The sequence below is a fragment of the Nomascus leucogenys genome, chromosome 1a, assembly GCF_006542625.1.
Source record: "Nomascus leucogenys isolate Asia chromosome 1a, Asia_NLE_v1, whole genome shotgun sequence".
In the NCBI taxonomy this organism is placed as follows: Eukaryota; Metazoa; Chordata; class Mammalia; order Primates; family Hylobatidae; genus Nomascus; species Nomascus leucogenys.
This window is the reverse complement of record NC_044381.1, coordinates 82,141,774-82,168,276: the sequence shown is the minus strand read 5'-3', so window position 1 is coordinate 82,168,276 and position 26,503 is coordinate 82,141,774. Positions and strand designations below refer to the sequence as shown.

General features: G+C 46.4%; 1 long non-coding RNA gene across 1 annotated transcript; it reads left to right on the top strand.

Annotated features, from left to right (window-relative positions):
• Positions 1-3,435: 3,435 nt before the first annotated feature.
• LOC105739252 lies at positions 3,436-13,313 on the top strand. Its single transcript, XR_001115170.2, has 4 exons — positions 3,436-3,564; positions 7,385-7,571; positions 8,312-8,401; positions 12,285-13,313. It is a non-coding gene; the product is annotated as an uncharacterized LOC105739252 (long non-coding RNA).
• Positions 13,314-26,503: the final 13,190 nt, after the last annotated feature.

Below are 26,503 nucleotides of genomic sequence, written 5' to 3'. Positions count from 1 at the left end.
CTGATGATGAATCTATTAAGAGCTTGAATCCCTCTGGATGAATGGTTTGGATAATGGCTGTACATATTACAGTAAACAAAATGTTTTGGGAGACCTTCTTCACTTATTGTCTCTCAGCTCCAAACCTGCCCTTCAGTGCTTGCTTTGTGATGCTGGGCCTAGGACTCTGCCAACCACAGTTCTGCTTTGCCAGCTGGCTCCACGTTAGGCCCTTCCCACGGGAGGCCCCCGAGGGAACAGCATGGTGAGGGAGAAAGAAAGGCCTCCTTCCTTCCGGTCTGCTTCCTGCGGGTTTTCTGCGCTTGTCAGTGTCAGTCTAGTCTCACCTCTTCATCCTGGCAGTAGCAGCTCCTTCTTGGGGCAGCAGTTGAATGTGGTTTGCAGTTTTTCCAGCACTGACAGAACCAGCCTCATCATGCTCTTGTTCTCCCAGGAGATGTCGGGTCCTCGGGGCCCCTCTCCAGCTCAGAAATGCCAGCCCAGCCAAGCGGTGCCCCTCCTTGGAGTCTGAGTCCCAAGTTTTCAAGTTTTAATAATTCCCACCCCTTCCTATTCTCAGTCCCAGGGGCGGGGGCTGCTTCCTGCAGTTGCTTTTTTTTTTTTTTTTTCCAAGACAGAGTCTTGCTCTGTCACCCAGGCTGGAGTGCAGTGGCGCGATCTTGGCTCACTGCAACCTCCACCTCCTGGGTTCAAGCAATTCTGCCTCAGCCTCCTGAGTAGCTGTGATTACAGGAGCCCCCCACTGCGCTAGGCTAATTTTTGTACTTTTAGTAGAGACAGGGTTTCACCATGTTGGCCAGGTTGGTTTCAAACTCCTGACCTCATGATCTGCCTGCCTCGGTCTCCCAAAGTGCTAGGATTACAGGCGTGAGCCACCATGCCTGGTCTTTTTTTTTTTTTTTTTTTTGAGATAGAGTCTCGCTCTGTTGCCCAGGCTGGAGAGCAGTGGTGTATTCTTGGCTTACTGCAACCTCCACCTCCCAGGTTCAAGCGATTCTCCTGCCTCAGCCTCCTGGGTAGCTGGGACTACAGGCGCGTGCCACCATGCCTAGCTACCTTTTATATTTTTATTATTTTTATTTTATTTTATTTTATTTATTTATTTTTTTGAGACAGAGTCTCGCTCTGTCGCCCAGGCTGGAGTGCAGTGGCGCAAGCTCCGCCTCCCGGGTTCAAGCCATTCTCCTGCCTCAGCCTCCCGAGTACCTGGGACTACAGGCGCCCACCACCACGCCCGGCTAATTTTTTGTATTTTTAGTAGAGACGGGGTTTCACTGTGTTGGCCAGGATGGTCTCAATCTCCTGACCTCATGATCTGCCCACCTCGGCCTCCCAAAGTGCTGGGATTACAGGCGTGAGCCACCGCGCCCGGCCTTTTATTTTATTTTTTTTGAGACAGAGTCTCACTCTTTCGCCCAGGCTAGAGTGCAGTGGCGTGATCTCTGCTCACTGCAAGCTCCGCCTCCCGGGTTCACGCCATTCTCCTGCCTCAGCCTCCTGAGTAGCTGGGACTACAGGCGCCCGCCACCATGCTGGCTAATTTTTTGTATTTTTTAGTAGAGACGGGGTTTCACCATGTTAGCCAGGATAGTCTTGATCTCCTGACCTCGTGATCCACCCGCCTCAGCCTCCCAAAGTGCTGGGATTACAGGCGTGAGCCACCGCGCCCGGCCACCTTTTGTATTTTTAGTAGTGATGAGGTTTCACCATGTTGACCAGGCTGGTCTTGAACTCCTGACCTCAGGTGATCTGCCTGCGTTGGCCTCCCAAAGTGCTGGGATTACGGGCATGAGCCACTGCGCCCAGCCGACCTGCAGTTGCTTTTACTGTGACACCTTAGTGTCCTCTTTTAGTTATCTAGTTAACAACTTTTTTTTTTTTTTTTTTTTTTTTGAGACAGGGTCTCACTCTGTTACTCACACTGAGTGCTGTGGAACAATCACGGCTCACTGCAGCATCAACTTCCGGGCTCAAGCAATTCTCCTGCCTCAGCCTCCAGAGTAGCTGGGACTACAGGCACACACCACCACACCCTACTAATTTTTTATTATTTGTACAGATGAAATCTCACTATGTTTTCCAGGCTGGTCTCAAACTCCAGGACTCAAGTGATCCTCTCTCATCGGCCACCCAAAGTGCTGGGATTAGAGGTGTGAACCACTGTGCTCGGCCCCAATAATTCTTATATTACCTTCTCTGTTCATATAACAGATGGTGTTTTCTGTCCCCTGAGTGAGACACGTCTCAATGAAAAAAAATGGAGAATTACAGTATCCCAGAGGACTTGCTGGGGTAAAGAATTAGTGAGGCCTCTAGCGAGGAAAGACTGGAGTAGTTGCTTAGCATTTTTAAAAAATTATTTATTTATTTATTTACTTATGTATTTATTTATTTTGAGATAGGGTCTCACTTTGTTGCCCAGGCTGTAGTGCAGTGATGTCAACCCTGCTCACTGCAGGCTCAAGCAATCCTTTCACCTCAGCCTCCCAAGTAGCTGAGACTACAGGCATGTGCCACCAAGCTCAGCTAATTTTTGTAATTTTTGCAGAGACAAGTTTTTGCCGTGTTGCCCAGGCTGGTCTCAATCTCCTGAGCTTAAGTGATCCTCCTACCTCAGCCTCCCAAAGTGCTAGGATTACAGGCATGAGCCACTGTGCCCGGTCCGTTTTTTGAATCACGGAGCCCTTGGAGAAAGAGATGGAACAAAGGACTTTCTCTCTAGGAAATGTAAATGTCTATCGGCACATTGCCTACCTGCAACCCTTGCACTCAGTTACTCGATTTTAAGCGTTGGTGGACCCCAAAGCCCAGATACTGGTTCTTGTGGTAGAATGTTGGCTAGGCTGAGTCTCCATGTTGGAGGAAATTTAGTGGGCTCTCAGAGGCTGTTGCCTAAGCCTAGGAAAAGTCGAACAAAAGATCTGTCAGTCCCGGGTTGCCAAGGAGCTGTCCTAGATTTTCAGACTCCCTGAATTTGAGTTAACTATCCTGACTGTAGACCTGCCAGCCACCCTGGACTTGTAATTGCTCTTGCGTCTGAAGCCTTAACAATGTGTCGTATTCAACAACAGCTATTTTACTCATGGGGGCCCAGCCAACAAGAATGAGCCTTCTGAAGCAGAGCCCTGTTTTCTAGGCCGTCCTCGCCCAGAGGCCCCTGGCTGGCCCCAGGAGGCCCCAACCTTCTCTCCCAGTCCTTCAGTGCCACCTAGAGTGCAGTCCTCCTGGACAGAAAGGCGCGTCACCATCTCCTGGCTGGCACTATTACTGCATGTCCATTTTCTAGAAAATTCCTGGCATCTGGGTTCTAAGTAAACATAAGGACTTTTCCTTTACTGTGAGTTAGCAATCTGGATGTGTTTTATGGAAGATTATGCCCTAAGCCCTTAGAAGGGAGGACACCCAGTTTGGGAAAAGTCACTACTTCTGGGCTTCATTTTTTGCCCTAAGGCAAGGAGGTTATTCTGATGCTGAGGAATCTATGGTGGATTTTCCTTTCTCCTTCAAACTATCCTGTCAACCTTTTCATATTAGAAGGCAGAGAATGGAAAATACACATACACAGTTAAGTAGCTACTACATATCTTTATAGAGCTGTCCTATGTATATTTGTTTTTTGGTTCCATGTTGATCTTTTTTTAATTATTATTTTTCGTAGAGACAGGGCCTCACTATGTTATCCAGGCTGGTCTCAAACTCCTGAGCTCAAGCAATCTTCACACCTTGGGCTCCCAAAGTGCTGGGATTACAGGCGTGAGCCACTGTGCCCAGCCTCCATCTTGATCTTTTAAGTTATTTAGACATTGCTCAAGATGTAAGACTGATTTTTCTCTCTATTGATTGAAAAAGGCTTTACTGTTTTATTCCTTTATTCCACAAAAGGATTTATTCGATCAACTCAAAAAATGTTATTGAAGGCCTACTATGTACCAGGCACTTTTGAGGCACTAGGGATACAGCAATAAGCAAAACAGACACAAGACATTCCCTCATGGAGCTTCTTCCCTAGTGGAGGAGACAGGCAATAAATAAAATGTGCAGCGTGTTGGCTGAAAGAGGATGTGGGCCGAGAGGATTTTTTGTCTGTCCGTTTTGTTTTTTAAGATAGGAGAAATTACAGCACATTTGTCTGCAGAGGGGAATGATTCAGGAAAATGGGAGAAATGATGATGCACAAGACAGGAGGGACTGGTGGAGCGATGCCTCGAGGCGGTGAGGGGAGGTGGCATCTAATGCACAAGTGGAGTGGGTGATGCAAATATTTATCGAGCCCCTGGCAGGCGTCAGAACCAGGGCTATGTGCCAGAGATCCAGCAGTGAAGAAAATGGACAGTAGCCCTGCCTTCTTGTAGATTTCACCCTAATTAGGAAGATGGACCATAAAAAGCAAACTAGGCCGGGCGCAGTGATTCATGCCTATAATCCCAGCACTTTGGGAGGCCGAGGTGGGCAGATCGCTTGAGGCCAGGAGTTCAAGACCAGCCTGGCCAACATGGCGAAACCCTGTCCCTACTAAAAATACAAAAATTAGCTGGGCATGGTGTTGTGTGCCTGTAATTCCAGCTACTTGGGAGGCTGAGGCCTGAGAATCACTTCAACCTGGGAGGCAGAGGTTGCAGTGAGCTGAGAATGCACCACTGCCCTCCAGCCTGGGCGACAGAGCGAGACTCCATCTCAAACAAACAAACAAAAAAACAAACTAATAAATGAGGCATAGTACTCATGGCTTGGGGTATGTGCTATGACAGAAACACAATAGTCATGGAAATCCTCTTTGAGAAGTGTCATTTAGACTGAGTTGTAAAGTATAACAAGGAAATGTCCATGTGCGGAGCCCGAGGAAAGAGGATTTCAAGCAGAAAGAATAACAAGTACAAGACCCTGAGCGGGAAGAGCTTGGCCCATTTGCGCGCCTGATTGGAGGTGGGGCTGCTGGAGGGTAGTTAGCAAGGAGGGTGAAGCATGAGATGGGGTTACAGAGGTTGACCAGTGATGGCTTTTTTTTAACAGTCAATAAATTTTATGAGCAAATTTGTAGATAACTCAAGGCTAGGAAGGACAGCTCGCACTGTTAAATGGCAAAATCAGAATTTAAAAAAAATCGCATTGATGGCATGTAACAAATCTCAATGTCAAATCTTGCATTTGGGCTCAAAAAAATCAGTTGCAAGAAAACAGTAAAAGGAAGATCAAGTACACCACCAGTTGGTATGAAAAGGGTTCTGGGTATTCCAGAAAGCAAAGCCTAAAACAGGCCTAAATTGCAAACTCTTTCCTGAGCAATGTGACTGAAGGAGAAGAAGTGAGAGGGTGGAGAGGCAAAGAGAAGAAAAAAGAACCAATACAGAACTGTGGTGTTGAGGTGGCCTCATCCGCAGGCTCCTGCTGGTCCAATCTCAGGGGCTGGTGGAGGAGCTCAAAAGGTGACTCAGTGCCAACCAGAGAGAAAAGAGAGGGAACAGCATTTCTCCCTTGCTTCACACACTGCACACCAAAGGCTCTCTCCGCGGGTGTCTGTGTCCCCCAAGTGTGAGTCCGAAGCAGGCTACCGTGATGGTCCCACTTGCATTGTCACTCAGAGACTCAAAGGCAGAAAGCAAGGGAAGAGTGGGCCTGAGATGGTTTGTGGTCAACTGCACTTATGGGAACTGGTAGATGCCCCACAGAACTGGGCACAGCTGGAATAAGAGACAGGGAGACCCAAGCTCTGAAGTGATTCACGGTGGTGTCTCCTACATATAAGCTTAGGAATGACAATTTCCCTCTGCTTGGCATTTCATCTCAAAGTCTTTTTAGGCTTTTTGCGGAAACACAGGTGTGTAACTGAATCTTATTCTCAATGCTTGATATTTGGGCCTTAGAGGTAAAAAGGACCCCCAAAATACTATCCCAGAAGCCATAATAATTCCTTCTTTAAAATTTCTCAGGCCAGGCCCAGTGGCTCACCCAGTGGCTCACAGTATAATCCTAGCACTTTAGGAGGCTGAGGCAGGAGGATCACTTGAGCCCAGGAGTTGGAGAGCAGCCTGGGTAAGATAGGGAGACCTCATCTCTACAAGAAATTGAAGTTAGCTGAACGTGGTGGCACACTCCTGTAGTTTCAACTACTCAGGAGGCTGAGCCCGAAAGGTAAATGTGGGAGGATTGCTTGAGCCCAAAAGGTAAAGGTTGCAGTGAGCCAAGATCATTCCATTGCACTTCAGCCTGGGCAACAGAGCTAGACCCTGTCTCTAAATAAATAAATAAATAAATAAAAATAAGGCCAGGCGTAGTCACTCATGCCTGTAATCCCAGCACTTTGGGAGGCCAAGGGAGGTGGATCACTTGAGCTCAGGAGTTTGAAACCAGCCTGGGCAACATGGTGAAACCCTGTCTCTACAAAAGATACAAAAACTAGCCAGGTGTGGTGGCACATGCCTGTAGTCCTAGCTACTTGGGAGGCTGAGATTGGAGGACTGCTTGAGCCTGGGAGGCAGAGGTTGCAGTGAACCGAGATCACACCACTGCCCTCCAGCCTGGGCGACAGAGCAAGACCCTGTCTCAAAAATAAAAAAAATAAAAAATAAAAAGCCAGAAGGAGGAAGGGGTGGTGGGAGCTGGGGTTGGGAGACAAAAATAAAAATAAATAAATACGGCCGGGCGCGGTGGCTCATGCCTGTAATCCCAGCACTTTGGGAGGCCAAGGCGGACGGATCATGAGGTCAGGAGATCGAGACCATCCTGGCTAACACGGTGAAACCCTGTCTCTACTAAAAATACAAAAAATTAGCCGGGCATGGTGGCGGGCGCCTGTAGTCCTAGCTACTCGGGAGGCTGAGGCAGGAGAACGGCGTGAACCCGGGAGGCGGAGCTTGCAGTGAGCCGAGATCGCGCCACTGCACTCCAGGCTGGGCAACAGAGCAAGACTCCATCTCAAAATAAATAAATACAATTTATCTAATTCAACAAAGGAATCTTTATTAAATATTATCTAAGACTTCTGAATCTTTATCAAATGCTGCACTTGTATAAACTGTTTACTTCTGCTAAACTGGGGGCTATCGTGGTGGGAGGGAAATGAAGGGTTAAGGAAGCAATTCATCCCATTTATCCCAGGCCAGGTAAAGCCCTCAAATTTAAGATTTTGACTCATCTCCAAATGAAGTTATACGTAGAAGTCTCAGAGCCACAATAACAACTACATTGAAAGAAGACGTTCTTCAAACAGCTCAAACTTGTGTCCCCATTCTCAGATCAAACTGCGTGTGGTCCCTTATAAATAAATATTTTCAAAAGTTCTGTAATTATCTTGCGAAATAACTCAGTGCCTTTGCTGTTCAAATGTATCAATTTATGAAATCTAAAGTTTCCAAAAATCGCAATTTTTATGATTCTCTTTTGATAGTTCATTTAAAAAAAAAAAATACGAGGAGCCTTGAGAAATGGACATGATCCGTGTATTTCTCGACCTCTGAGATACCATGGCTAATCCCTACCAACCTGCAGAAATACTGCTTCTGGAAGTTCCATTTGCCTCCATTCTGAGCGCTTATTAACCTTGAAACTTTTGTCAGCTCAGGAAAAAGCAAAAGGTAACTAGCTGGAGGGTAAGTGAGGAACGTTTGCTCCTTTTCCCAGCTCTGAAGGTGCTTGTAGATATCACTCAAGATGCCCCAGTATTGCACTGGAGAGTGGCTTATTTTTCATCTCACAGTATCACAAAAGGTTAGGAGTCCCTTTGTGAAACTGTTGCTGTGTGGAGCCAGCACTATTAGATATGCCTTTGTTGAATCCCCAAAGAATTGTCTTTGGTCTGAGTTTCTTCAACCTATTTATTCTCTCTCTCTCTCTCTCTGTTTTTTTTTGTTTGTTTGTTTTTTGTTTTTTGTTTTTGAGATAGAGTCTTGCTCTGTTGTCCAGGCTGGAGTGCAGTGGTGTGATCTCAGCTCACTGCAACCTCTGCCTCCTGGGTTCAAGCGATTCTCCTGCCTCAGCCTCCTGAGTAGCTGGGATTACAGGTGCCCGCCATCACATCTGGCTAATTTTTGCATTTTTAGTAGAGATGGGGTTTCACCATGCTGGCCAGGTTGGTCTTGAACTCCTGACTTCAGGTGATCTACCCGCCTCGGCCTCCCAAAGTGCTGGGATTATAGGCGTGAGGCACTGCGCCCAGCCAACCTATTTATTCTGTAGCCTACTTCAAGTCCAAGGCTCAAAGCTGTTTTCTCTCCTCATTAAATCCCTGCCGGTTCTCCAATGGTGACTTTAGGGGAGACCCCATTATAAGTGGAGGCCCCATAAAGGTCAGAAATAATTTACCTCTGCCCTGCAGGTTCTAAACTAGCTGGCAGCACGGTGGCACACCCTTGTTCACCTCCTCACTGGGCTCCTGGGCCTCCAACTCCTGCCCTTCAGGTTCTAGGTAAGGGCTACACATGTAATTCAAAGAGGATCTCATGGGCTTGAGGAGATAATCACCCTGTGTTTAGAGCAATTTCCATGATATCTGGGCCAAAATGCCTTTCCATGAAGTCCCCTAAATGGGGACTTAGGGCCGTACCTCACTCTTATCATTCCTAATATGACTGGCTGTCCTTGGCCTGTGTATGCCTATCCGTGCATGATGTTTAAGATGGTATATTCTGGATGTAGGTGTTCCTCATTCTGTTGTCATCTCTCCTGATGGGCCGAGCCTCTCTCTAATCATCCTGAGATATATCTCCTTGCTAATTTCCCTTCCTAAGGCTAACCCTGTGGGTTACAGATCAAAACAGGGGCAGTGGGAGGTACAGAAATGATTCCAATAATCTGCTTCCCAGATAGGCAATTGTTGAAAACCAAGGAAACAAAAAGGGATTTGGGGGGGGCCCCACGCCTGAAGGAAAGCCACAAGAAGATCAAGAAGGGATGTCATCCGCCCTCCTCCGCACAGGCTCCAATTAGTCTCAGCTGTCAGGTTTCACTGGTACTCTGATCACTTAAGTGGAAATTTATTAAGACTTATTGGCATTAGGGTGGCCACCTCTTTGGGAACAGCCTGAGGAGGCTGGAAATTGATCAAAGTCTGGGCCTGAAGCAGTGGCAGCTGCTTCCCTTTTGTCATCCACTGACGCCCAGCCTACCCACTGGCACCTTCCTAGGAGGTTCACAGAGTCGGGGCAGGACCCCACAGGGTGCCTGGGGTCCAGGAGGTTGTGGGATCAGTTCCATAGGTTCATTATAAAATGACTCTGACTGCAGTGCAGACAATGATCTTGATGGGAAAACACTTGGAGGGTGGATTGGGAGAGAGAGCACAAATGCTTCAGTCTTGGCAGAGAACCAGTTTGCAGTCTCAATGAGTTTCGATTCATCTAAGGTCTACAGAGCATGTGCTCTGCCCAGTTCTTGCTTTTGAGAGACAAACACATTGGCAAGACACAGCCCTGCCCTGAAAGAGACTCAACAGGACAGGAGTCGGTCCTCTGACTTCCCACCCGAGGAGAGCCAATAGGTTCAGGGGAGGAAGGAGGGTGGTGACCAGAGCTGTAGGGGAAGTCTTTCTGAGGAGGGGGCTCACATGGGCTCTGAGAGGGAGGAGGACAGGGAGAACATTCTGGGGCTGAGAAGGTAAAGAGAGAACTTCACGGAAGTTATTTCCTTTAGGGGAAAGCAAGCTCAAACCTTGAATATTGTTCCCTATGTGATCTCCCTTAGGATGGAGAGAGAATCTCTTTTTGCCCCTTTTTCCCCCAGATAGTCTGAGGAATCAGAGCTCTCCAGAACCTGGTGGTAATCTGAATGCCATTACTACCAGCACTCATAATAATAATGATGGCAGTGACTGTCACTGATGGAACGTTTTCTACGCATGAGACACTGTGCTTAAGTGCTTTACAAACGTTAACTTTATTTAATCTTTACAATTACTTTTCCAAATAGGTTCTATTATTAAGTACTATTACTATTAGTAATACTACATTATTAACTAATACTATTATAGCACTGATAATATTATTAAATACCATTATTATTACTATCGCTATTAGGTACCATTATTAGGTACTACCGATATCCCTACTTTATACATGAAGAGATTAAGACTCACAGATGCAGGTGGGAGGATCACTTGAACCCAGGAGTTTGAAACTAGCCTGGGCAACACAGAGAGACACCACCTCTACAAAAAAAATAAAAATTAGCTGAGCATGGTGGTGTGCACCTGTAGTCCCAGCTACTTAGAACGCTGAGGTAGGAGGATCCCTTGAGCCCAGGAGTTGGAGGCAGCAGTGACCTGACATCTTGCCACAGCACTCCAGCTGGGCGACAGAGTGAGACCCTGCCTTTAAAAAAAAAAAAAAAAAAAAAACGAGAGAGGCTGGGCGCGGTGGCTCACACCTGTAATCCCAGCATTTTGGGAGGCCGAGGTGGGTGGATCATCTGAGGTCAGGAGTTAGAGAACAGCCTGGCCAACATGGTGAAACCCCGTCTCTACTAAAAATACAAAAAAATTAGCCGGGTGTGGTGGCACATGCCTGTAGTCCCAGCTACTCAGGAGGCTGAGGCAGGAGAATGTCTTGAACCCAGGAGGCAGTGGCTGCAGTGACAGATCACACCACTGCACTCCAGCCTAAGCAACAGAACAAGATTCCATCTCAAAAAAACAAAAAAACAAACAACAACAACAACAAGAGAGGGACTCACGGATGTTAAGTTACTTGCCCATATGGATAATATTGGTGGAGCCCAGGCTTAAACCCACACATTGAGTCTGGAGCTCTCAAATTTAACCACACACAAATTACTTCTTAGTACTTAAGTGTTTCTGTGCCCAATCAGACACTGGATGCTACATTTTTAGGAGATGGATTTACTCACCCAACTCCCCTCTACTCTTCTTGAATTAGGGAAGCCTAGTTCAGGTGTCACCTGTTCTCTGAGACCCTCCCCAACCTCTCCAGCCCTCACAGGGCACTCCTTTTTCTGAATACCTACAGCACTTACAATGTGTGCCACTGACTTGGCATTTCATGGTCCAAGGTCTCACGTCATAATCTCATTCAAATGGGAACATCTTGCCTCTCCAACAAGCCTGCAAATAACCCCAGGGAAGGACATGTCTTATTTCTGGAGGCAAGAGAAATACCAGTGAATTGGCTTGAATAAGTCCTCCTCCCCTGCCCCTGCAGGTCCGTCCGCTTGGCACAGAGGCAGGCCTGCGGTATGTCCTCCGGAAGGCCCTGCTCAGTTATCTTGGCTGTCTGCCCTTTGCATACACCCCTCCATCCTTGCTCTCTGTCAGTATCCTCATTCTGCCTTTTCTCACCTGACAAAGATAAATCTTGCAGCTCTCCACCACCTGCCTGATGGGGCTGTCTAGCTCTTTGCTGTCCAGAGAGGTCACTGCAGGCTATTCCCAGAGAACTCCTGGCCCTGTCCTAGGTCCCTCGCCTGGGTGGAGAAGTGGCCTCCCCTGGTGTGCTGCCTTAGAATGCCACTGTGCAGTGTAAAGGAATGGACCGAGCCCCAGCATGGGGCAGCATCTACTGCCCCGACCCTCTCAGTGCTTTCCCATAAGCTGCCATCTCAGAGGAAGAATCAATCCACTCTGTAATCATGCTCTTGGGGAGGTCTGGGGACTGATTGATGGGTCTAGTTGTTTTATTATAAGCCAGTGTAAGTTAAGTAAGTCAAATCAATAAACTTTATAGGTCTCCCCAGATTGCTCCAGAGGTGAGACCCAGTGGCTTTCACCTCAATAGATTAGACCCCTGCCTAAATAAAAACCAATAGTCTCCTGGAGAAACAGTTTGATTTCCTTTTGAGAGACTCTCTTAGTGCCCTTGAGCCTGTCATGACTTAAATCAATAACTTTAACCACTTCCAAGAAGAAATCAGTTGCCTCTGGAATATCTTCATGCCACTTCCTGATCTCCCTGGCACATGACAATTTTAGATGCCTGGAGTGAACCAGTCAAGGCAGTCAGGATGGTGCTATCCTGTCCCTAGGCCCCAGGCATGGCCCCCAGCCTAGGCAGTCCAGACCTTTCCTCTCCTTCAAGTATTCTCTTCATCCTGCCCAACTGTCCCAAATCTCTCCTTATCTGAGACTCCCCACTAGCCCACCCCTGGTGTGCACCCCTGGCCTCCATGGCCCCTGAAGGACCAGGCTGGCTAGTGAGGAGTTGGTCTTCCTTGTCATTTTGAGGGTGAATGTAGCAGTCCCTCCAGGTGGCACTTTTGTCCATTTACAAGAGTATCTAGGAAGCAGAATAAACCTTGTGGTAGTAGCTGTAAAACTAAAAATAAAATTCTTTTTTTTTTAGATGGAATCTCACTCTTGTTGTCCAGGTTGGAGTGCAATGGCGTGACCCTGGCTCACTGCAACCTCCATCTCCTGGGTTCAAGTGGTTCTCCTGCCTCAGCCTCCTGAGTAGCTGGGATTACAGGCGCCCACCACCATGCTCGGCTAATTTTTGTATTTTTAGTAGAGATGGGGTTTCACCATGTTGGCCAGGCTGGTCTTGAACTCCTGACCTCAGGTGATCCGCCCACATCAGCCTCCTTAAAAATAAAATTCTAAGACCCCCGACCATCTGAATGGACCCCTCCTCCCAGCCAAGGGCATTCCAAAGTTAACCTGGAAAATTAGTTCAGGCTACAATGGGAACAGGAGTTGTACATGCCTCATTATACTCTCCTCCCTTTGGAATTCAGGCACAACTGACCAGCATTAACATCAAAAAAGAGATCTTAAGACTGTAGCAATAAGACACCAAATTCCAGCCTGACTCTAATATAGCATCACATGACAACAGGCCCTGAAGAAATCAAAATACTCTATTCTTTTACTCACAGATTTTGAAATGGCCCTGCAAAACTGTCCCTTGTGGGGGAAATCTACATTCAGTAGAGAATCCCTTTCCCTTTCCACATCTTTCCCCTGATCCAGCAGAGAATTAACTAAGAGTCTGGCACCTTTTAAGTCTGATAAGAAACATTTACTATCTACTCTCTCTGAAGCCTGCTACCTGGAGGCTTCCTCTGCATAATAAGAACCTTGGTCTACATAACCCCTTATCTTAACTCAGATAGTCCCTTCTATGGATTCCATACTTTTAGAAAAACTCTTTCAATCGCCCTGGGAAAATCTTTGAATGCACCTGTGACCTGAAAGTTCCCCTCCCCCCACCCCTTCGAGTTGTCCTGCCTTTCCAGACCTGACCAATGTACATCTTACATATTAATTGATGTCTTATTTCTCCTAGCATATATAAAACCAAGCTGTAGCCTGACCACCTTGGACACATGTCATCAGGACCTCCTGAGGCATGTCCTTATTCTCGGCAAAATAAACTTCTAAATTGATTGAGACTCAGATACATTTTGGTTTACACAGCAATAGTAGTATTGATAATACCTCAATGGAGTGACTGCAGTGATGAGAATTTCAGGCCTTGGTGGGGTGTGTCTATCCTGGGCCACTTGTTATTTCTCAGAGAAAGTCACCATCCCTGCCCACCTAGGGCTGGCCATAAGAGAGGCCAGCCTTACCGTGTCTGCCAGGGCTAGTTTAGTGGTCATCCTCACTGCCTGAGCTCTGCCTTGCACTCTCCCATTCTTCAAGGGTTAACTTTGACGGAGCCAGCTGTAAAATGGTCTGTCTAGGGGCCAGGAGCCATCAGGAGAACAAAGTCATCCCCAACACTCTGCCCAATGTTAGGCACTATGCCAGTATAAGCTCCCAAGTCACCCATCTGGGATGGTGGCTAAAGGCCCCCACAATATTTTTATTCTCTAGAATGGGAATAAGACCCACCACTCTTTGGCCACGAATCAAACTTTTAAATACCAGAAGTTCCATGGTTGCTCCAGAGCCCATTCTGTGCTGCCAAGATGGACTCTCAAATCAGGCGACTGAGTAGTCAGGATTAGGTTGTCTCAAAACTCTTTCTATGTTGGGTAAAGTTTTTTTGTTTTTTTTTTTTGAGACGGAGTCTCACTCTGTCACCAAGGTTGGAGTGCAAATGGCGTGATCTCGGCTCACTGCAAGCTCCGCCTCCCGGGTTCACGCATTCTCCTGCCTCAGCCTCTCCAAGTAGCTGGGACTACAGGTGCCCGCCACCACGCCCGGCTAATTTTTTTGTATTTTTAGTAGAGACGGGGTTTCACCACGGTCTCGATCTCCTGACCTCGTGATCTGCCCGTCTTGGCCTCCCAAAGTGCTGGGATTACAAGCGTGAGCCACCGGGCCCGGCCTATGTTGGGTAAAGTTTTAAATAGAATGTTGTGGGCCGGGTGTGGTGGCTCACACCTGTAATCCCAGCATTTTGGGAGGCTGAGGCAGGCAAATCACAAGATCAGGAGTTTGAGACCAGCCTGGCCAACATGGTGAAACTCCATCTCTACCAAAAATACAAAAAATTAGCTGAGTATGGTGGCAGGTGCCTGTAATCCCAGGTACTCGGGAGGCTGAGGCAGGAGAATCACTTGAACCTGGGAGGCGGAGGTCGTAGTGAGCTGAGATCGTGCCACTGCTCTCCAGCCCAGGCCACAGGCAAGACTCCATTTAAAAAAAAAAAAGAAAAGGAAAGAAAAAAAGAATGTTGTGGGAAAACCCTTTCCACATATGGTCCCTGCACTAGAGAGACTCAGGAGTTCCTGCTGCTTGGCTTACTCCAGCCCAGAGGCTGTCTGTCCACTGTGAAAGGCTGGGGCAGACCCTAGAGCAGTGACATACCAGGGTCAGTGTGGGTAGATCATTTTTAACATCCCCTCCTCTATGTGACAACATTCAGCAGTAATCACGCAATTAAACAAGTAATAGGCCCCCCTTATCCACGGGGGATATGTTCTAAGATCCCCCTAGTGGATGCCTGAAGCTGAAGATGGTACTGAACCCTATATACGCTGTTTTTTCCTTTGCATACACACTGTATAGTTTGGATACGCTGGGAAAGGGGATGATTCATATCCCAGCTGGGAGGGACAAAGTGAAACAGTGCAAGATTTCATCATGCTTCTCAGAACAGTGCATAATTTAAAACCTATAAATTGTTTACTTCTGGAATTTTCCACTTAATATTTTCAGACCACAGTCGACTACGGGTAACCTAAACTGTGGAAAGCAAAACCACAGAGAAGGGAAGACTACTGGAGTAATGGCCGGAAAGGAACACAGGCAAAAAAACTTTCCTTTTATTGAGCTTTATGTATAACTGTGATAGCAAAAATAAGTAAATCAATGTTAAAATGTAAAAAAAGAAAAAAGTAATGGATTGATACACTTTCATTACACCAGCACTTTTAAAAGCTGGAATATACATACATATTGTTCTGTGACAGCAATGAACAATATTGCAGTTTCTGTTTTTGAGACTTAACCTCTACAAATTTATTGAAGATTTTGTCAAAATTGATCTTCACATACTCATGTTCAATTGGCAGTTTGTTGATGTCTCTTCCATCATAGTTAATTGTTAATTTTAATTCAGAAAAAAATCTCTTTTACATGAGTCAGCAGATATACAAATAGGAAGTTTTAAACAAAAGAGTAGGTCTGTCAGAGACTCATAAAAATTCCATTTTGCAATTAATTTCAGAAGTTGTAAGACTGTCCATGTAAATGTTTCTTTGGGGTCAATTATGACTACTTTCAAATATCTCCACAGTCAAAAAACTTCTACTAGAATATCCTCACCAGAAAATTCACCATACATTTCTATTGTCATTGCTAAACTTCTGCAATTTTTCTTCTAGAAGAATCAGAAAATGGCTATGTGGCAGTAAATATTGGTATTATTTGATCTGTTGCTTTAGAACAAGCATCCAGTTCTTGAAAACAAAGCATTTAAACATTGCTTTTTGAGTTCTTCTGGCCATGGTCATGTGGAAGAACAGAATAGAAACTAAGATCTTGTTTCTTCATGTTACAATTATGCCTAGCATGGTTTATTTTCAATCTATTGTTTAAGCATAGGAATATATGGTTCTGTTACCAAAACACCAGGGGTTCGGTCTAGGTCCTGCTGCTTGACGCACAGATAGGCAATCACTTAAATGATGATAGGTGAGCATTGCCAAGGAAGACTTTAATTGGGTGTTGCAGCCGGGGAGATGGGAGCTCAGTCTCAGATCCATTTCCTTGACTGACCAAAACCCAAGGGTTTTTATAACAGGGAAGAAATGAAACAATATGTAAGAAAACAGGAACTAGGGAGGGGCAAGGGAAGCAGTGATGATGAATGAGGGGTCCTGGCATCTCACTGTCTGGATGTGGTGACCTGGGGAGTTTCAGTTCTTTGAGTTTTTTTTTTTTTTTTTCTTTTTTTTTGAGAGGCCTGAAGGTCATTTCCTGAGGAAAGAACCCATGCAAAACAAATGTAAGTTTCAATCCAGAAGGGTCAATTTCTACATGTATCCAAAAAACTATCAATGGGACTATTGGGGCAGTTTCAGTACCACAGGGTTTAGAACCCAGAGGTTCCAAATTATTAGGTACTTACTCTGGAAACAAATTGTGGGTGAATCCACTTGAGTCAAGGATTAATTTTTCAAATTAATGTCTTATATAGAATACAATGATCATTAATAGATGTTATTTAAATGCATTAATTTAAAGCCTCCGTTGTTAAAACTCAACGGCAGCCACAACAATTATTTAGAACTTAGGGAACAAGATTTTTTTCAAGGAGGAATATTTTTATCACTGTAATTGTTTAGAATTGCCAGCATGTGGTGAAAATAAAAAGCAGACTGGACTTGTTTTAAAATTTGCTACAGAAAATGCACCCCTTATAGCCTGCACCTGGGATGGATGGATCCACTGGCTGCCCCACCCCTGGTACCCCAATGCCTCAAATAAGGAGCAGGGGCAACTGTCATGCAAAACCTTTGGAAGAGGGCCTTTGTGACAACTCACAAAGTCAAGGCCTGCATCCAGGTTGCAGATCTGTTTTGTTTGGTCTACAATGTTAAAAAAATTTTAAATTAAAAACTTAAACAAACCAACCTTTGATGTCTTCTGGCAGGGTGTGTATTTACAGTTTGTCACAGTCCCCATCACTCCCTATTTATCATACCTTGTCTAATTTGCCCACTTAAATTATCTGCCTGGCTTACGTAGGTATCTGGGTTTGTGACCCTACTTTGTGACTTTGTTTCTACAGTTGTCCTTTTTCCAGTTCTTTAGCTTTTTAGGGTTTGCCCTCTTCCCCTCATTGGCTGCAGCTCACCAGCCTCTTCCTGGCCCCTCAGCTTCCCTACTTCAGAGACCCTTTCCCCCTTGTTTAACCTGGTAGTTGCTCTTACTTTACATCTAATTCCATTACTGCCACTCTGCTTCAGGAAGGAGGCACTCAGGCAGCCACTAAGCAATCCTTCTGTTTTTTTGTTTGTTTTTTGTTTGTTTTTGAGATGGAGTCTCCCTCTGTCACCCAGGCTGGAGTGCAGTGGCACAATCTCGGCTCACTGCAACCTCCACCTCCCGGGTTCAAGTGATTCTCGTGCCTCAGCCTCCTGAGTAGCTGGGATTACAGGTGCATATGACCACGTCCAGCTAATTTTTGTATTTTTAGTAGAGACGGGGTATCACCATGTTGGCCAAGCTGGTCTCAAACCCCTGACCTCAAGTGATCTGACTGCCTGGGCCTCCCAAAGTGCTGGGATTACAGGCGTGAGCCACCACACCCGGCCTAAGGGATCCTTCTTGAACCTGAGTTGGGTAGCTGCCTCCCTTCCAATGGGAACTCTGGTCCTCAGCTTCTTCTGTGACACTCAGGGAGGCCAGCAAGGAGGCCACCCTTCCCAGAGTCCAGCAATGGTCTCACTCTTGTGGTTGGTGGCAGGGAAGTGAAACCGCCTTTACAAAATTATGACTGAGACAGTGAGAGAGATCTAACTTATCTGTCTCCATCTTGCTTCTAACCTCCAAACTGCCCTTGTTCATTCCTGGGCGTAGGCTGAACTAACTGGGAGAAATGTAGTTTATAGTTTATAGTTTAAAACAAAGATGATGGTAACAGCCCTTTCCTAAAGCAGACCTCCTTTTTGCCTAGGGACTAGATTGCCTTGGTAGGACTAACAGCCACAAGATTAGAAATTATGGTTGTAGGAGTCATGCTGCTGGAGGCTGCAAGATTCTGACCCTCACTAAACTGTTCCTAAGATAAGTGAGCTATTTTGTAGACTCTGCACTTGATGGATCAGCTGGCACCACCGAGACTGATAAACGGAATCATCTGATCTTGTGGCTCCTACCCAGGAACTAACTCAGTGCAGACAGCTTCAACTCCCTATGATTTCATCCCTGACCAACCTGCACTCCCAGCTCACTGGCTCCCCACCCCCAACCCACCAAGTTGTTCTTTTTTTTTTTTTGAGATGGAGTCTCACTCTGTCACCCAGGCTGGAGTGCAGTGGTGTGATCTCGGCTAACTGCAAACTCTGCCCCCACTCCAGGTTCAAGTGATTCTCCTGCCTCAACCTCCTGAGTAGCTGGGATTACAGGCACACGCCAACATGCCCGGCTAATTTTTGTATTTTTAGTAGAGATGGGGTTTCACCATGTTGGTCAGGCTGGTCTCTAACTCCTGAGCTCATGATCTGCCCGCTTTGGCCTCCCAAAGTGCTGGGATTATAGCCATGAGTCACTGCGCCCAGCCCCAACCCACCAAGTTGCTCTTAAAAATTCTGCTCCCCAGGTGTGGTGGCTTACGCCTATAATCCCAGCATTTTGGGAGGCCAAGGTGGGCAGATCACGAGGTCAGGAGATCGAGACCATCCTGGCTGACATGGTGAAACCCCGTCTCTACTAAAATACAAAAAAAAAAAAAAAAAAAAAGGCTGGGCGTGGTGGTGCGCGCCTGTAGTCCTAGCTACTCAGGAGGCTGAGGTAGGGGAATTGCTTGAACCTGGGAGGCAGAGATTGCAGTGAGCCAAGGACGCTCCACTGCACTCCAGCCTGGCGACACAGAGAGACTCCGTCTAAAAAAAAAACAAAACTAAAAACAAACAAAAATCAACTCTGCTCCCCGAATGCTTGGGGAGACTGATTTGAGTAATAAAACTCAGGTCTCCCACACAGCCGACCCTGAGTGAATTACTCTTTCTCCATTGCAATTCCCCTGTCTTGATAAATCGGCTCTGTCTAGGCAGTGGGCAAGGTGAACCCCTTGGGTGGTTACAGAAGCAGAAGGGGAGAAACAATTTCCAAGCCCTGAACACACATGCAGAGTCGCACCCACAGTTGGCTTAATTTAACATGATGCAAAAAACATTCCTGGCTAAACCGCCCCATATCAATTTGGACAATTACTTTCAGCCAGTGGCGTGCTAAGGCCAGCTTATACTGGCTCCAGAGAGGCAATTGCTAAACACTCAGAATTTTAACAGCAGGTTGGTGTCTTGAAATCAGCCACTGTTGGAAGTATTTACACCAAGGAAATTGGCAAATGTTATGAACTTGGGCATTTGGGGTGGGAGAAGAGAGCCACTTTACTAGCATACTCCTGCCTTTAGCCCAACTCAGCATTTCCTCCACCCACAGACTCTCAGTTTTGTTTGGTCTATTTCCCTCACTTAGGCTTTAGCAGAGGCCATATAGTGCAGTTAAGAGGAGGGGCATACTATCCTTGTGCAAGTCTATACCCTACCAATAGGACCTTGAGCACACTGCTTAATATCTCTATGACTCCTTGTTCCCATCCCTATGATTACAGCTGTTCATTGCAACTTCTCATAGGATTTTCATGGGATTAAATGAGTTAATACATTCAAAGGACCTAGAGTAGTGTCTGGAGAAAAACGAGCTCTACAAGTATTAGCTATCATCATTCTAAAACTGAAATTTCAGTTAGTTCTCTTATTTTACTTGTGTGGTTAGAAGATGCAAATATCTACTCACCAGTTTAAACCCTGCACTGCTTGCTGAATATAAATATCCCTAATGCCTCACTTTTGGGTGAGTAATACCAGGTCAACTCACGCCTTCTTCCTCTCAAAAAAAAAAAGAATAGCAGTGATACATGGTAAAAAGCCTACTCATACTATGATTCCAAAATGTGGGTATTGGTTTTGCATCTCATTCCCAGAATTAGAAAAGGTCTCCTCTGTATTTAGTTTTTATAAATTCTTTTTTTTTTCCCATTTCAGTTTTAAGATGCACTGTATTTTTCTTATTTTCAGGGTCCTGAAATCAGGATGGGTGTTTCAGTTGATGCACGCATTTGATGTGGTTGTGTTTCTTTTCCTCCGCCTAAAAGCAGTTATTAAAATGATGGCATTTGCAGATCTAGATTTGAAAGAAAAGAATAATGGTGCATCTTGCAATCAATAGTGTTTTAGAATCCAGGAAACACAGTAATACTACTCAATGACAAAGTTCTAGGATGCCAGCTTCCGCATCCAGTGTCTTGTCTCCAGGAACACGATGTTCTGAGGGTGGGGCTCTGTCCTGTTGTGCCTGCTGCAGCCACGCTTTCTTTGCTTTAGCGTCAGTGTTGGTGGGGGCTTGGCCCAGGCTTGGATGGTTTCTTGTTTTGTTTTTTTCGAGATAGAGTTTCACTCTCTCGCCCGGGCTGGAGTGCAGTGATCACAGCCCACTACAGCCTCAAATTCCTGGGCTCAAGTGCCCTCCTGCCTTGGCATCCCGATTCCGGGACTACAGGCATTAGCCCCTGTACCCAGCCATGGATGTTTTTCAAGTGTGCAAAGATTCCTCCTCATCCTTCAATTAAAAGCATAGTGAACCATCTTCTGGGCTGGGATTTGACTATGAGAGAGAAAAGCATTAAGACAAGGTGAAAACACAGGTGAAAGTAGCAAGCAGGCTCCCAAATAAAGGACAGGCCCAGCTGTGCCAGTCAGAACACACACACACACACATACACGTTATGTTTTTGAGTCACGCCCCTTCCTTGTTCCACATGATTGGTCTACACTTCACACTTTCTCTATAATCTCCGTTTCTCTCACCTGGTTTCTTGCCCAAACAGCTTGTTGGGTTTAAGAAGGAGAAATCTATAAAAGAATTGAAGTCTCTTCAAGGAAGGGCCTGGCAGAGCAATTCTGGCTGTGGCAACTCCCCTGGGGTGGCTCCTCCCTAGCCATCTCCTGAGCACACAAGCAAGGACCCTCTCTCAGCTGTCACTCTGGACACGTGTAATGATCCCAACACAGGAGACTCTGAGCTGCAGCCCCTAGGACCACCGTACGTGTGAGAACTATCATGTGTGAGGCCGAGGCAAAGCTGCATGGGATGGGATCTCGAGAGAGCAGCAGCCAGAGCAGAAGCCGCAGGAGAGACTGGCACATGGAAGCCAGCCTGTCTCTGCAGCCCATGTTCTTGTTTTGTTCTAACTCTGTGTGCTTTGGTCGGTTGCCCCCACAACACAGCAGCAGCAGGTGGGTGCACAGTGCAGGGACCGGCCCACCCTGACATGGCTAGGTAGCCCTGCACACCCCTTTTTCTTTTTTTGCAGGAGTCAGAAGACTGGGGTGGAAGAGGTGGAGACCCAGTCATACCAGGCAAGGGAGGTTTGCACTGCACTGCAGCCAGAAGGCTAACAGGTCACATCCCCAGTGTCCCTTCCCAGCTCTGCTCTCCTGCTCTGTGGAGCAGGCCCGGCTGGAGACCCCACATGCTACTGCTCTACATCCACCCCACCCCCACATTCACACTGAAGCCACAGTTCCCAGGCTTACTCCCAACCAGTGCTGAGCAGGGGTGCAGGGGGTGGGCACTAAGCAGGCCATTTCTGCAAGATCCAGGACTCCTCCAAAGGGCAGCTTTGGCCCAGAGATGACTCCTCCACCCAGCTGAACCTTTCTCAGAGCCGGGCTGCAGCCTAAGTCTTCCTACCTGTGCAGTAAAGAATTGAACCTTGCCCCTCAAAGAGGTCTAGTCTTTACCCTTGGCCCCTGGGAGGTCATCTTTGTTTGCCTGGGGGCCTTAGGCTGGCCAGCTAGTAACAGTGTGACTTAGGGTGGGGAGTAGCCACACCAGAAAAGCCAACATTATGATTTGCATGGGGCTTGGGGCCACCAAGGTACCAATCAGGGCTCGAGTAAATTCCCTGCAGGGCACCCTTCAGATCCCCATCTCCTCACAGATACCTTGTTTGTAAACCTCCACTAGCAGGATCCTGGAATTAAACACAGTAGCAGTTGATTGGCCCTTTGCAAATGAATTGAAATGGACCAATAAAAATGGAGAAAAACACATACTCAGCAAATTATAGTAACATAGGCTTCATCCATCTACAAGTAAGACAAAATGGCTGGGCACAGTGGCTCACACCTGTAATCCCAGCACTTTGGGAGGTCGAGGCAGGTGGATCACATGAGGTCAGGAGTTCGAGACCAGCCTGGCTAACATGGTGAAACCCTATCTCTATTAAAAATACAAAAAATTAGCCAGGCGTGGTGGCGCATGCCCGGAGTCCCAGTTACTTGGGAGGCTGAGGCAGGAGAATCACCTGAACCGGGGAGACAGAGGTTGCAGTGAGCCGAGGTCGTGCTACTGCACTCCAGCCTGGGCAACAGAACAAGACTCCGTCTTGGAAAAAAAAAAAAGACAAGAAAAAGAAAATGCAGCATGGATAGCTACACAAGAAACAGAAATGAGCCAGAAACACACTCCCAGTCCTTGCCAAGTTGGCAGTGAGCAGGGTGGCCGGCTCCCTCTCCCAAATCCATGCTGGAGAGACTACAGAGGGAAACAGGGATTCCAGGAACCAACAACCACAGCAGTAGCAACAAAGCGTGTGAAACCCCTGGGGAGATGTCTCAGACCAGGATCTGGCCTTGGACACTTTCATATATGCACATGATACCAGGGTGAGCAGCCAGTGGCCTAGGGATGAGAGGCTCTAAGTGGGGCATTGTCACTCCCTCAGAAGACAAATAGCAAACCCCATGAGCCGTAAGTGTTATCCAAAGCAGAAGGATTGAATAGACAAACCAAGAATGTAAGACAAGCCCCATACGTATAATTAAGGTGCTAAGATAGAATCTCTATGAAACAAGAAACAAAACAGAGTAAGTAGAAATATTGTGTCCGGAATTTATTACTTCCGGTGGGTTCTTGGTCTCACTGACTTCAAGAATGAAGCCACAGACCCTTGTGGTGATTGTTATAGTTCTTAAAGATGGTGTGTCCGGAGTTTGTTCTTTCAGATGTTCAGATGTATCCAGAGTTTCTTCCTTCTGGTGGGTTCGTGGTCTTGTTGACTTCAGGAGTGAAGCCGCAGACCTCCGCAGTGAGTGTTACAGCTCTTAAAGGTAGTGCAGACCCAAAGAGTGAGAAGCAGCAAGATTTATTGTGAAGAGTGAAAGAACAAAGCTTCCACAGCACGGAAGGACACCTGAGCTGGTTGCTGCTGCTGGCTGGGGTGGCCAGCTTTTATTCCCTTATTTGGCCCCACCCACATCCTGCTGTTTGTTTTACAGAGTGCTGATTGGTCCATTTTTACAGAGTGCCGATTGGTGCATTTATAATCCTTTAGCTAGACACAGAGTGCTGATTGGTGCGTTTACAATCCTTTAGCTAGACAGAAAAGTTCTTCAAGTCCCCACTTGACCCAGGAAGTCCAGCTGGCTTCATCTCTCAATATTACACACAAGAAGTAAAAACAGCCAGTGTTGTAGCTCATGCCTATAATCCCAGCACTTTGGGAGGCTGAGGCGGCAGGATTGCTTGGGCCCAGGAGTTTGAGACCAGCTTGGGCAACATGGCAAAACCCCGTTTCTACAAAAAATACAAAAATTAGCCAGGCCTGGTGGTGAGCACCTATAGTTCCAGCTACCTGGAAGGCTGAGGTGGGAAGATCACTTGAGCTTGGGAGGTTGAGGCTGCAGTGAGCCAAGATTGTGCCACTATACTCTAGCCTGGGTGACAGAACCAGACCCTGTCTCAAAAAAACAAAAACCAAAAGGGGCAGTAGGAAACTTTTGGGGGTAATGGATAAGCTGATGACATTGATAGTGATGATGGTTTGATGGTTTCATGGCATATGCTATTCCCCAAACACATCAAATTGCGTGCATTAAGTATCTATGGCTTTTTGTACGTCAATAATAACTCAATAAAGAGGTTTTAAAAAAGATTAGGTTACTCTTATTTGCCTTTGGGCTTTTGTTCAAGGACAAAGGTCACTGATTAGGTATAATATTGCACCTGAAATAAGTGAACACAAATTCTTTTCTATCCTCCAGGTACTATGGACTAAATCTTCAAGCATTAAGAAACAATATTCATTCCCACTCATTTCCATACCAGCCTTTGATTTGATGCAGATACCTATTATAGTAGCATGCCTTACCTACAGCATTATGTGTATCTGCTGTCACAATAAAGTATATCTTGTCTTGCAAATTAAAAACACACACATGACCGGGCGCAGTGGCTCACACCTGTAATCCCAGCACTTTGGGAGGCCGAGGTGGCTGGATCACGAGGTCAGGAGATCAAGACCATCCTGGCTAACACGGTGAAACCCCATCTCTACTAAAAATACAAAAAAATTAGCCAGGTGTAGTAGCGGGCGCCTGTAGTCCCAGCTACTCAAAAAAAAAAAACCCGAAAACACACACATGCAAGCTCTCATAGTGAATGAAGGGCATAGTTCTAGGCTGGGACTAAAAGGAGATCTACTATAGAACAAAGAAAAGTAGACCTTCTCCTTTGTTTTCTCTTTTACTCATTATTTCAGAGGTAGACACTGAAGCCACACTCGTGACCCCACTTACTTCTCCCACCCCAAGTTTGGGGGGTTTCTTTCAGAGCTTTTTCATAAAATGGGTTAATGGAGAGGCTGGGATCCCATATCTCTGGGCCCCCCTTCTCTCTGGGCTCCAGGACACTGAATCTGCAACTTGGATGACCTCCATCCTTCCCACCTGGCCCTTTGAACCAAAGATTTCCAGGGGAATTTCTCCATTCTGATGTCCTACAGGTGGGACCAGCTACACAATTTGCAGGTCCCAGTGCAAAATAAAAATGCAAGGCCTTTTGTTTGTAAAGTATTAAGAATTTCAAGACGGCAACAGCAGAGCATGAACCAAGCATGGGGCCCTATGTGACTGCTAGGTCACAGTCCAAGAAACCTCCTCAGCCCACAAGGTCTGGGGCTTGCTGGCCAACATTACATTCCCTGGTAAGAAACTTGCTGTCTTGCTCAGCTCAGGCCACTATAACAAAATGCCATAGACTGGGTGTCTTATAAGCAACAGAAATTTATTTCTCACAGTTCTGAAAACTTGAAGTCCAAAATGAAGGCACTGACAGATTAGTGTCTGATGAAGGCCCACTCTCTGGTTCATAGATGGCACCTTCTCACTCTATTCTCACATAGTAGAAAAGGACAAGGTAGCTTGTTGGCCTCTTTTATGAGGGCGCTAATCCCATTCATGAGTGTTCTACCCTCATGACCTAATCACCTCCCAACAGGACTACCTTCCAATACCATCACATTGGTAATCAGCCTTCAACATATGAATTTTGGGGGGACACAGACATTCAGACCATAGGACTTGCATAATTCAATTAAGATTTACAGTTTCTTAAAGTGTGAGGTGGAGAAAAATGCTCAAGATACTTGGCTAGGAATTTCCCCATGAGGTGGCGTGTTACAGCTTCTAAAATCCTCCCGGGAAGGTATCAGAATGCTGAAACACAGCACAGGGTAGCACCCTGCCCGAGAACATTGTCACTAAAGTCAGTCTGTTTGGGTTTAAATGCCAGTTCCCTGACTCACTAGCTTGACTTGGGCAAAGTACTAAACTTCTCTGTTTTTCAGTTTTCTCACTATAAAATTGGGGTATTCATGCCAACTTCATATGGCTGGGGCAGTGATTATATAAAATAATCCATGCAAAATGCTTGGTACAGTGCCAGGTACATGATTTGCTCTCAGTCGAAGTCAGCTGTTATTTTATTTCTACTCCACTCTGGTATTCTTGGGAGGATCCACAGGGGCACCAGAGAGGCAGTATCTACAGGCAGATTTTTTTTTTTTTTTTTTTTTTTTTTTTTTTTTTTTTTTTTTTGAGATGGAGTCTCACTCTGTCGCCCAGGCTGGAGGGCAGTGGTGCGATCTCAGCTCACTGCAAGCTCTACCTCCCGGATTCATGCCATTCTCCTGCCTTAGCCTCCCAAGTAGCTGGGACTACAGGTGCCCACCACCACGCCCAGCTAATTTTTTGTATTTTTAGTAGAGACAGGGTTTCACCATGTTAGCCAGGATGATCTCCATCTCTTGACCTCGTGATCCACCTGCCTCGGCCTCCCAAAGTGCTGGGATTATAGGAATGAGCCACTGCGCCTGGCCCAGATGTTTTATAATATTATTTTTCTTTTTTTTTTTTGAGACGGAGTCTCGCTCTGTCACTCAGGCTGGAGTGCTGGAGTGCAGTGGAGCAATCTCGGCTCACTGCAAGCTCCGCCTCCCAGGTTCACGCCATTCTCCTGCCTCAGCCTCTCCGAGTAGCTGGGATTACAGGCGCCCGCCACCACGCCCGGCTAATTTTTTATATTTTTAGTAGAGAT